The sequence below is a fragment of the Petromyzon marinus genome, assembly GCF_048934315.1.
Source record: "Petromyzon marinus isolate PM22_M1 ecotype Great Lakes invasive population chromosome 85 unlocalized genomic scaffold, UKy_Petmar_22M1.pri1.0 chr85_unloc.1, whole genome shotgun sequence".
Taxonomy (NCBI): Eukaryota; Metazoa; Chordata; class Hyperoartia; order Petromyzontiformes; family Petromyzontidae; genus Petromyzon; species Petromyzon marinus.
In genome coordinates, this window is record NW_027422646.1 from 1308616 (window position 1) to 1321795 (window position 13180).

The 13180-nt window shown below is 41.4% G+C and overlaps 1 long non-coding RNA gene across 2 annotated transcripts in view; it reads right to left on the reverse strand.

The window, feature by feature from the left end:
• The window catches only part of LOC142908520 (uncharacterized), a 31914-nt gene that overhangs the window by 16702 nt on the left and 2032 nt on the right, over window positions 1-13180 (reverse strand). Inside the window, exons 1-2 of one of the 2 annotated variants that reach the window (XR_012931860.1) lie at window positions 10105-10618; window positions 6899-7032 (exon numbers count right to left, since the gene is read on the reverse strand). This is a non-coding gene — a long non-coding RNA (uncharacterized LOC142908520). Of the gene's footprint in view, window positions 1-6898; window positions 7033-10104; window positions 10619-13180 lie in introns of those variants that run through there. The other variant, XR_012931862.1, reaches the window with a different exon arrangement.

Consider the following 13180-nt stretch of genomic DNA (forward strand, 5'->3'; position numbering starts at 1 on the left):
CACTTACTTGTTGATGCACGGTGTCCCGAAGCAAAGTCGCCAACCAATCGCCAAGCAATCGTGCTCGCCAGGCTGAGTCTCGCAGGAGAAGGGAAATCTGCAGAGCGATGAGTCGAGCGTCTATCCTCAGGAAAATCCCTCTCGAAATGATCTTGGTGTCTGATTTTAAGCCCCTTATAACTCCCCTCTAGCATCCAAATCCTTTGTTCTCGATTTGGCCTAGCATGGACTTTGCATTCAATTGTTAATTTGTAACATTAACAATCGGCATATCAATCAACATAGCTTAGCTAATATGGCCATTGTACTTAAACTTTAATAATTATGTACATCACACTGCATAATTGTACACTTCCGTTTGAATAAAGATGTACATCTCCATTCATAATTCCATGCTTCCTGTTAATTTGCTAATATTCACCCCGCAATGTCCTCTACACTGATGCAAGATTTTCAGGATTTAAAAGCGATACACAGTCTGAATCATCAACGACACTTTGAAGTAGTTTTTTTTTAATAAACAATGACTAAAAATTAAGAAAAATGTTTAAAATATAGGGCAACGTTATGATCACAGTCTTTCTCCAACTTTAGCTCAACAAGACCACTTAGTCACGAGAGTAAAATCAGGAATTTGACCACCTCACAACCACTGTGCATCACACAACATCAACAAGTAATCCGATATGACTACAAAGCACCACCTTAACGTGACGAAGTCTAGAATAAACTACAACACTCAAGCAGCTGTGAGAAGATGACAACACGTGGCACCTTCTACCATAAACACCACACGTTTAACAGTCCCGATGGTACAACCACCAGACGAAGCAACGCATCTATGGAAGTATAAAATTGGTGTCATCCTGAAATAAGTGCACACTTCTGGAGCTTAAAAGGAATTCCTTTTTATCCCAACACATCATAGAGCATTCACAACATCGCTCTAGCTTGGAGTACTGGAAATCACGGAAGTAATAATGTGTACCTTATTGATTGATCTAACAGAGACACAAACATGCACATTCCAGGACTTCAAGAGTTAACAGAAGTACTCAATACTTTGATCTTACAGCCACTCCAGCAGCCATTTCTCAGTATCCACCTGCATGGGGTCGAAAGAGGAATTGTGGTCAGGGCTCATTACATCCAGCAATCTCTCAGGATCCAATTGCACGAGGTCGAAAGTGGAATTGTTGCCAGGAGTCATTACATCCACTACGTCCAGGCATCTCTCAGGATCCACCTGAATAGGGTCGACAGATTCATTTTGTTCAGGACTCACTGCAGCACTTTGCATTTCACCTTTTGATTTCACTTCACTCTCATTGCAGATCTTCGCATGCTTGTTTCGGGGTGATGACCGTGTCCTCTCTAACGGAGAACAATTGAATGGCTTCTCGCCCGTGTGTATTTTCTTGTGAGTGTTAAGATTTGATTTCTGTGCAAATGCCTTCCCACACACAGAGCACTTGAATGACTTCTCACCAGTGTGTATTTTCTTGTGAGTGTTAAGATTTGATTTCTATGCAAATGCCTTCCCACACACAGAATAATTGAATGGCTTCTCACCCGTGTGTGTTTTCTTGTGAGTGTTAAGATTTGATTTCTGTGCAAATGCCTTCCCACACACAGAGCACTTGAATGACTTCTCACCAGTGTGTATTTTCTTGTGAGTGTTAAGATTTGATTTCTATGCAAATGCCTTCCCACAAACAGAACAATTGAATGGCTTCTCGCCCGTGTGTGTTTTCTGGTGTCTGCTAAGAGTTGATTTCCGTGAAAATGCCTTCACACACACAGAGCAATTGAATGGCTTCTCGCCCGTGTGGGCTTGGCACTGTGGAGAGTTCATCTGCTCCATGTGACTGATTCTACAGAGCAGAGTAACAGTCGCGGGTGTTGTTGAGAGTTAACGGTGCCCTCTATGCTGCGTGGATGCGTGGCTCAAATCGCCAAAAAGCAAACTCTCACGAACGTCCAACCGAGACACAGTAACGTCTCGTAAGACGGACTACACACGCGATTACCTGGCTATCCACTAACAAAGACACTTACTTGTTGATGCACGGCGTATCGATGACGCTGTTACCCGTCTAAAGATATCGCCACGAACTCTCCCGAACCAAAGTCGCCAACCAGTCGCCAAGCAATCGTGCTCGCCAGGCTGGGTCTCGCAGGAGAAGGGTAATCTGCAGAGCGATGAGTCGAGCGTCTATCCTCAGGAAAATTCCTCTCCAAATGGTCTTGAGGTTTGATTTTAAGCCCCTTTTAACTCCCCTCTAGCATCCAAATCCTTTGTTCTCGATTTGGCCTATCATGGACTTTGCATTCAATTGTTAATTTTTACATTAACAATCCGCATATCAATCAATGTTGGTTAGCTAATCTGGATATTGTACTTAAACCTTAATAAGTATGTACATCCCACTGCATAATTGTACACTTCCGTTTGAATAAAGATGTACATCTCCATGCATAATTCCGTGCTTCCTGTTGATTTGCTAATATTCACCCCGCAATGTCCTCTACACTGCTCCAAGATTTTCAGGATTTAAAAGCGATACACAGTCTGAATTATCAACATAAAGAGTTTTATTTGGACAAAGAGGTGCAAATTTACACTGTACTGACTTTGTTTCATAAATATATTTAAGGACACTCGTGTTGAGCGGGGTGTTTCTAGAAAACGAGGTTGATATGTTATAATTTAAGTCATAAACTTTGAGTAGTCATCTGAATGGTTTTGCTTGTAAGCGTGGTTTAACATAACGTACCGCAAAAAAAATCAATTATCCATATTTAGTCTTCAGTGTGTATGTATACTCTTGTGTATGTGCTCAATATTTATGCACGTGTTTTATATTTTGGACGTGTTTTTGTTACGGTAACTGCATTGAATATGGAGGTGTTACCAGCACCTCGCACCCGTCCAGAGACCTCGTGGGCCGCTGTGGTGGCTACGAGACTTCCCTCAAGGACATTGCTCTTATCCACCACAGCGTTACCGACCGGGAACGCTGATGAGGTTGAAGGTTGTTAATACAGAACTTTATTCGTGGCAGGGGAATGCCAAACAACATGGAGTGGCTCTTCTTCTGAGAATGAAAACCCGTATACGTATGTGTGTATGTATGCAGGTACAATCGTGCGTGTTCGCAGTGGAACGCAATCCTTGTGTTCGTACACTGCTGTGTATGTACACTGCGTTGTATGTCTGTATGTATGTACACCCCTGTATATGCACACTCGTGTGTGAATGCACACCGCTGTATATATATACAGTCGTGTTGGGATGCACACTCGTGTGTGAATGTCTACTCGTCCATGTACTTTTTAAGGAAGGATATGGTAGCAATAATGTACGATCAGTCATCTTTAAAAACACAAACCAGATCTTTATTAATCTGCAACAATATCAACGTTAAAACTCGCGTCGAAATCTTTATTAATTCGCGTTTTCAAACAGTTAAGGAACCAGGAAAATTATTTCACTTTCATTAATTCAACAGTCATAAAATATTCTCAAAATCAAACACGTGAACGTCTTAATCCTTCCCAATTGACGTCCTTATCGACTGAAGCCATTCGTCCACAAGTCCAAGCCATCAAATACAGGAACAACGAACGCACATTCTGACACCGACACTTTGAAGAAGTTTTTTTAATCAAACAATAAAGAAAATTAAAGAAATTGTTAAAAATATAGGGCAACGTTATGATCACAGTCTTTCTCCAAATTTAGCTCAACAAGGCCACTTAGTCACGACAGTAAAATCAGGAATTGGACCACCTCACAACCACTGTGCATCACACCACATCAACAAGTAATCCGATATGACTACAAAGCACCACCTTAACGTGACGAAGTCTAGAATAAACTACAACACTCAAGTAGCTGTGAGAAGATGACAACACGTGGCACCTTCTACCATAAACACCACATATTTAACAGTCCCGATGATACAACCACCAGACGAAGCAACGCATCTATGGAAGTATAAAATTGTTGTCATCCTGAAATAAGTGAACACTTCTGGAGCTTAAAAGGAATTCCTTTTTATCCCAACACGTCATAGAGCATTCACAACATCGCTCTAGCTTGGAGTACTGGAAATCACGGAAGTAATAATGTATACCTTATCGATTGATCTAACAGAGACACAAACATGCACATTCCAGGACTTCAAGAGTTAATATTTTTAAGTACACTCGTGTTGAGCGGGGTGTTTCTAGAAAACGAGGTTGATATGTTATAATTTAAGTAATAAACTTTGAGTAATCAGCGGAATAGATTTGCATCTAAGCGTGGTTTAACATAACGTACCGCAAAAACATCAATCATCCATATTTAGTCTTCAGTGTGTATGTATACTCTTGTGTATGTGCTCAATATTTATGCACGTGTTTTATATTTTGGACGTGTTTTTGTTACGGTAACTGCATTGAATATGGAGGTGTTACCAGCACCTCGCACCCGTCCAGAGACCTCGTGGGCCGCTGTGGTGGCTACGAGACTTCCCTCAAGGACATTGCTCTTATCCACCACAGCGTTACCGACCGGGAACGCCGATGAGGTTGAAGGTTGTTAATACAGAACTTTATTCGTGGCAGGGGAATGCCAAACAACATGGAGTGGCTCTTCTTCTGAGAATGAAAACCCGTATACGTATGTTTACGTGTGTATGTATGCAGGTACAATCGTGCGTGTTCGCAGTGGAACGCAATCCTTGTGTTCGTACACTGCTGTGTATGTACACTGCGTTGTATGTCTGTATGTATACCCCTGTATATGCACACTCGTGTGTGAATGCACACCGCTGTATATATATAAACAGTCGTGTTAGGATGCACACTCTTGTGTGAATGTCTACTCGGAAATGTTCTTTTTAAGGAAGGAAATGGTAGCAATAATGTACGATCAGTCATCTTTAAGATCACAAATCAGGTCTTTATGAATCTTTATTAATTCGCTTTTTCAAACAGTTAAGGTACTATGAAAATAATTTAACTTTCATTAATTCAACAGTCATAAAATATTCTCAAAATCAAACACGTGAACGTCTTAATCCTTCCCAATTGACGTCCTTATTGACTGAAGCCATTCGTCCACAAGTCCAAGCCATCAAACACAGGAACAACGAACGCAAATTCTGAAACCGACACTTTGAAGTAGTTTTTTTATTAAACAATAAAGAAAATTAAAGAAAAATGTTAAAAATATAGGGCAACGTTATGATCACAGTCTTTCTCCAACTTTAGCTCAACAATGCCACTTAGTCACGAGGGTAAAATCAGGAATGGACCACCTCACAACCACTGTGCATCACACCACATCAACAAGTAATCCGATATGACTACAAAGGACCACCTTAACGTGACGAAGTCTAGACTGAACTACAACACTCAAGTAGCTGTGAGAAGATGACAACACGTGGCACCTTCTACCATAAACACCACACATTTAACAGTCCCGATGATACAACCACCAGACGAAGCAACGCATCTATGGAAGTATAAAATTGTTGTCAGCCTGAAATAAGTGAACACTTCTGAAGCTTAAAAGGAATTCCTTTTTATCGAACACATCATACAGCATTCACAACATCGCTCTAGCTTGGAGTACTGGAAATCACGGAAGTAATAATGTGTACCTTATCGATTGATCTAACAGAGACACTAACGTGCACATTCCAGGACTTCAAGAGTTAACAGAAGTCCTCAAAACTTTGACCCTCCAGCCACTCCAGCAGCGATTTCTCAGCATCCACCTGCATGAGGTCGAAAGAGTAATTGTTGCCAGGACTCATTACCTCCACTACATCCAGGCATCCCGTGTGAGTTTTCTGGTGACTGTGAAGATTTGATTTCCATGCAAATGCCTTCCCACACGCAGAGCAAGTGAATGGCTTCTCGCCCGTGTGAGTTTTATGGTGACTCTGAAGATGTGATTTCTGTGAAAATTCCTTCCCACACACATAGCACCTGAATGGCTTATCACCCGTGTGTGTTTTCTGGTGACTCTGAAGATGTGATTCCTGTGCAAATGCCTTCCCACACACAGAGCAATTGAACGGCTTCTCGCCCGTTTGTGTTTTCTGGTATTTGTTAAGAGCTGATTTATCCGCAAATGCCTTCCCACACACAGAGCAATTGAATGGCTTCTCGCCCGTGTGTGTTTTCTTGTGAGTGTTAAGATTTGATTTCTATGCAAATGCCATCCCACAGACAGAGCACTTGAATGGCTTCTCGCCCGTGTGTATTTTCTTGTGAGTGTTAAGATTTGATTTCTGTACAAATGCCTTCGACACACAGAGCACTTGAATGACTTCTTACCCGTGTGTATTTTCTTATGAGTGTTAAGATTTGATTTCTGTGCAAATGCCTTCCCACACACAGAGCACTTGAATGGCTTTTCGCCCGTGTGTGTTTTCTTGTGAGTGTTAAGATTTGATTTCTGTGCAAATGCCTTCCCACACACAGAGCACTTGAATGGCTTCTCGCCCGTGTGTGTTTTCTTGTGAGTGTTAAGATTTATTTTCTGTGCAAATGCCTTCCCACACACAGAGCACTTGAATGGCTTCTCGCCCGTGTGTGTTTTCTTGTGAGTGTTAAGATTTGATTTCTGTGCAAATGCCTTCCCACACACAGAGCAATTGAACGGCTTCTCGCCCGTGTATGCTTGGCACGGTTTAGAGTTAATCTGCTCCATGTGAGTGATTCTACAGAGCAGAGTAAAAGTCGCGGGTGTTGTTGAGAGTTAACGGCGCCTTCTAAGCTGCATGGCTCAAATCGCCAAAAAGCAAACTCTCACGAACGCCCAACCGAGACACAGTAACGTCTCGTAAGACGGACTACACACGCGATTACCAGGTTATCCACTCACAAAGACACTTACTTGTTGATGCACGGTGTATCGATGACCCTGTAACCCGTCTAAAGAGATCGCCACGAACTCTCCCGAAGCAAAGTCGCCAACCAGTCGCCAAGCAATCGTGCTCGCCAGGCTGAGTCTCGCAGGAGAAGGGAAATCTGCAGAGCGAGGAGTCGAGCGTCTATCCTCAGTAAAATTCCTCTCGAAATGATCTTGAGGTCTAATTTTAAGCCCCTTATAACTCCCCTCTAGCATCCAAATCCTTTGTTATCGACTTGGCCTATCATAGACTGTGCATTCAATTGTTAATTTTTACATTAACAATCCGCATATAAATCAACGTAACTTAGCTAATCTGGCACATTGTACTTAAACCTTAATAAGTATGTACATCCCACTGCATAATTGTACGCTTGCGTTTGAATAAAGATGTACATCTCCATGCATAATTCCGTGCTTCCTGTGAATAATATTCACCCCGCAATGTCCTCTACACTGCTGCAAGATTATCAGATTTAAAAGCGAATCACAGTCTGAATTATCAACATAAAGAGTTTTATTTGGACTAAGAGGTGCAAATTTACAGTGTACTGACTTTGTTTCATAAATATATTTAAGGACACTCGTGTTGAGCGGGGTGTTTCTAGAAAACGAGGTTGATATGTTATAATTTAAGTCATAAACTTTGAGTAATCAGCGGAATAGATTAGATGGTAAGCGTGGTTTAACATAACGTACCGCAAAAAAACATCAATCATCCATATTTAGTCTTCAGTGTGTATGTATACTCTTGTGTATGTGCTCAATATTTATGCACGTGTTTTATATTTTGGACGTGTTTTTGTTACGGTAACTGCATTGAATATGGAGGTGTTACCAGCACCTCGCACCCGTCCAGAGACCTCGTGGGCCGCTGTGGTGGCTACGAGACTTCCCTCAAGGACATTTCTCTTATCCACCACAGCGTTACCGACCGGGAACGCCGATGAAGTTGAAGGTTGTTAATACAGAACTTTATTCGTGGCAGGGGAATGCCAAACAACATGGAGTGGCTCTTCTTCTGATAATGAAAACCCGTATACGTATGTGTGTGTGTATGTATGCAGGTACAATCGTTCGTGTTCGCAGTGGAACGCAATCCTTGTGTTCGTACACTGCTGTGTATGTACACTGCGTTGTATGTCTGTATGTATGTACACCCCTGTATATGCACACTCGTGTGTGAATGCACACCGCTGTATATATAAACAGTCGTGTTAGGATGCACACTCTTGTGTGAATGTCTACTCGGAAATATTCTTTTTAAGGAAGGAAATGGTAGCAATAATGTACGATCAGTCATCTTTAAGATCACAAATCAGGTCTTTATGAATCTTTATTAATTCGCTTTTTCAAACAGTTAAGGTACTATGAAAATAATTTAACTTTCATTAATTCAACAGCCATAAAATATTCTCAAAATCAAACACGTGAACGTCTTAATCCTTCCCAATTGACGTCCTTATTGACTGAAGTTATTCGTCCACAAGTCCAAGCCATCAAACACAGGAACAACGAACGCACATTCTGAAACCGACACTTTGAAGAAGTTTTTTTAATCAAACAATAAAGAAAATTAAAGAAAAATGTTTAAAATATAGGGCAACGTTATGATCACAGTCTTTCTCCAACTTTAGCTCAACAAGGCCACTTAGTCACGACAGTAAAATCAAGAATTGGACCACCTCACAACCACTGTGCATCACACCACATCAACAAGTAATCCGATATGACTACAAAGGACCACCTTAACGTGACGAAGTCTAGACTGAACTACAACACTCAAGTAGCTGTGAGAAGATGACAACACGTGGCACCTTCTACCATAAACACCACACATTTAACAGTGCCGATGATACAACCACCAGACGAAGCAACGCATCTATGGAAGTATAAAATTGTTGTCATCCTGAAATAAGTGAACACTTCTGAAGCTTAAAAGGAATTCCTTTTTATCGAACACATCATAGAGCACTCACAACATCGCTCTAGCTTGGAGTACTGGAAATCACGGAAGTAATAATGTGTACCTTATTGATTGATCTAACAGAGACACAAACATGCACGTTCCAGGACTTCAAGAGTTAACAGAAGTCCTTAAAACTTTGACCCTCCAGCCACTCCAGCAGCGATTTCTCAGCATCCACCTGCATGAGGTCGAAAGAGTAATTGTTGCCAGGACTCATTACCTCCACTACATCCAGGCATCCCGTGTGAGTTTTCTGGTAACTGTGAAGATTTGATTTCCATGCAAATGCCTTCCCACACGCAGAGCAAGTGAATGGCTTCTCGCCCGTGTGAGTTTTCTGGTGACTCTGAAGATGTGATTTCTGTGAAAATTCCTTCCCACACACATAGCACCTGAATGTCTTATCACCCGTGTGTGTTTTCTGGTGACTCTGAAGATGTGATTCCTGTGCAAATGCCTTCCCACACACAGAGCAATTGAACGGCTTCTCGCCCGTTTGTGTTTTCTGGTATTTGTTAAGAGCTGATTTATCCGCAAATGCCTTCCCACACACAGAGCACTTGAATCGCTTCTCGCCCGTGTGTGTTTTCTTGTGAGTGTTAAGATTTGATTTCTATGCAAATGCCTTCCCACAGACAGAGCACTTGAATGGCTTCTCGCCCGTGTGTATTTTCTTGTGAGTGTTAAGATTTGATTTCTGTGCAAATGCCTTCCCACACACAGAGCACTTGAATGGCTTCTCGCCCGTGTGTGTTTTCTTGTGAGTGTTAAGATTTGATTTCTGTGCAAATGCCTTCCCACACACAGAGCACTTGAATGGCTTCTCGCCCGTGTGTGTTTTCTTGTGAGTGTTAAGATTTATTTTCTGTGCAAATGCCTTCCCACACACAGAGCACTTGAATGGCTTCTCGCCCGTGTGTGTTTTCTTGTGAGTGTTAAGATTTGATTTCTGTGCAAATGCCTTCCCACACACAGAGCAATTGAACGGCTTCTCGCCCGTGTATGCGTGGCACGGTTTAGAGTTAATCTGCTCCATGTGACAGATTCTACAGAGCAGAGTAACAGTCGCGGGTGTTGTTGAGAGTTAACGACGCCCTCTAAGCTGCGTGGCTCAAATCGCCAAAAAGCAAACTCTCACGAACGTCCAACCGAGACACACTAACGCCCCGTAAGACGGACTACACACGGGATTACCAGGTTATCCACTAACAAAAACACTTACTTGTTGATGCACGGTGTATCGATGACCCTGTAACCCGTCTAAAGAGATCGCCACGAACTCTCCCGAAGCAAAGTCGCCAACCAGTCGCCAAGCAATCGTGCTCGCCAGGCTGAGTCTCGCAGGAGAAGGGAAATCTGCAGAGCGAGGAGTCGAGCGTCTATCCTCAGTAAAATTCCTCTCGAAATGATCTTGAGGTCTAATTTTAAGCCCCTTATAACTCCCCTCTAGCATCCAAATCCTTTGTTATCGACTTGGCCTATCATAGACTTTGCATTCAATTGTTAATTTTTACATTAACAATCCGCATATAAATCAACGTAACTTAGCTAATCTGGCACATTGTACTTAAACCTTAATAAGTATGTACATCCCACTGCATAATTGTACGCTTGCGTTTGAATAAAGATGTACATCTCCATGCATAATTCCGTGCTTCCTGTGAATTTGCTAATATTCACCCCGTAATGTCCTCTACACTGCTGCAAGATTTTCAGGATTTAAAAGCGATACACAGTCTGAATTATCAACATAAAGAGTTTTTTTTGGACTAAGAGGTGCAAATTTACACTGTACTGACTTTGTTTCATAAATATATTTAAGGACACTCGTGTTGAGCGGGGTGTTTCTAGAAAACGAGGTTGATATGTTATAATTTAAGTCATAAACTTTGAGTAGTCATCTGAATGGTTTAGCTTGTAAGCGTGGTTTAACATAACGTACCGCAAAAAAATCAATCATCCATATTTAGTCTTCAGTGTGTATGTATACTCTTGTGTATGTGCTCAATATTTATGCACGTGTTTTATATTTTGGACGTGTTTTTTGTTACGGTACCTGCATTGAATATGGAGGTGTTACCAGCACCTCGCACCCGTCCAGAGACCTCGTGGGCCGCTGTGGTGGCTACGAGACTTCCCTCAAGGACATTGCTCTTATCCACCACAGCGTTACCGACCGGGAACGCCGATGAGGTTGAAGGTTGTTAATACAGAACTTTATTCGTGGCAGGGGAATGCCAAACAACATGGAGTGGCTCTTCTTCTGAGAATGAAAACCCGTATACGTATGTGTGTGTGTATGTATGCAGGTACAATCGTGCGTGTTCGCAGTGGAACGCAATCCTTGTGTTCGTACACTGCTGTGTATGTACACTGCGTTGTATGTTTGCATGTATGTACACCCCTGTATATGCACACTCGTGTGTGAATGCACACCGCTGTATATATAAACAGTCGTGTTAGGATGCACACTCGTGTGTGAATGTCTACTCGTCCATGTTCTTTTAAAGGAAGGATATGGTAGCAATAATGTACGATCAGTCATCTTTAAAAACACAAATCAGGTCTTTATTAATCTGCAACAATATCAACGTTAAAACTCGCGTCGAAATCTTTATTAATTCGCGTTTTCAAACAGTTAAGGAACTAGGAAAATAATTTAACTTTCATTAATTCAACAGTCATAAAATATTCTCAAAATCAAACACGTGAACGTCTTAATCCTTCCCAATTGACGTCCTTATCGACTGAAGCCATTCGTCCACAAGTCCAAGCCATCAAACACAGAAACAACGAACGCACATTCTGAAACCGACACTTTGAAATAGTTATTTTTTATTAAACAATACAGAAAATTTAAGAAATTGTTTAAAATATAGGGCGACGTTATGATCACATTCTTTCTCCAACTTTAGCTCAACAAGAGCACTTAGTCACGACAGCAAAATCAGAAATTGGACCACCTCACAACCACTGTGCATCACACCACATCAACAAGTAATCCGATATGACTACAAAGCACCACCTTAACGTGACGAAGTCTAGAAGGAACTTCAACACTCAAGTAGCTGTGAGAAGATGACAACACGTGACACCTTCTACCATAAACATCACACATTTAACAGTCCCGATGATACAACCACCAGACGAAGCAACGCATCTATGGAAGTATAAAATTGTTGTCATCCTGAAATAAGTGAACACTTCTGCAACTTTAAAGGAATACTTTTTTTCCGAACACATCATAAAGCATTCACAACATCACTCGAGCTTGGAGTACTGGAAATCATGGAAGTAATCATGTGCACCTTAATAATTTATCTAACAGAGACACAAACATGCACATTCCAGGACTTCAAGAGTTAAAATTTTTAAGTACACTCGTGTTGAGCGGGGTGTTTCTAGAAAACGAGGTTGATATGTTATAATTTAAGTAATAAACTTTGAGTAATCAGCGGAATAGATTTGCATCTAAGCGTGGTTTAACATAACGTACCGCAAAAACATCAATCATCCATATTTAGTCTTCAGTGTGTATGTATACTCTTGTGTATGTGCTCAATATTTATGCACGAGTTTTATATTTTGGACGTGTTTTGTTACGGTAACTGCATTGAATATGGAGGTGTTACCAGCACCTCGCACCCGTCCAGAGACCTCGTGGGCCGCTGTGGTGGCTACGAGACTTCCCTCAAGGACATTGCTCTTATCCACCACAGCGTTACCGATCGGGAACGCCGATGAAGTTGAAGGTTGTTAATACAGAACTTTATTCGTGGCAGGGGAATGCCAAACAACATGGAGTGGCTCTTCTTCTGAGAATGAAAACCCGTATACATATGTGTGTATATATGCAGGTACAATCGTGCGTGTTCGCAGTGGAACGCAATCCTTGTGTTCGTACACTGCTGTGTATGTACACTGCGTTGTATGTCTGTATGTATACCCCTGTATATGCACACTCGTGTGTGAATGCACACCGCTGTATATATATAAAAACAGTCGTGTTAGGATGCACACTCTTGTGTGAATGTCTACTCGGAAATGTTCTTTTTAAGGAAGGAAATGGTAGCAATAATGTACGATCAGTCATCTTTAAGATCACAAATCAGGTCTTTATGAATCTTTATTAATTCGCTTTTTCAAACAGTTAAGGTACTATGAAAATAATTTAACTTTCATTAATTCAACAGTCATAAAATATTCTCAAAATCAAACACGTGAACGTCTTAATCCTTCCCAATTGACGTCCTTATTGACTGAAGCCATTCGTCCACAAGTCCAAGCCATCAAACACA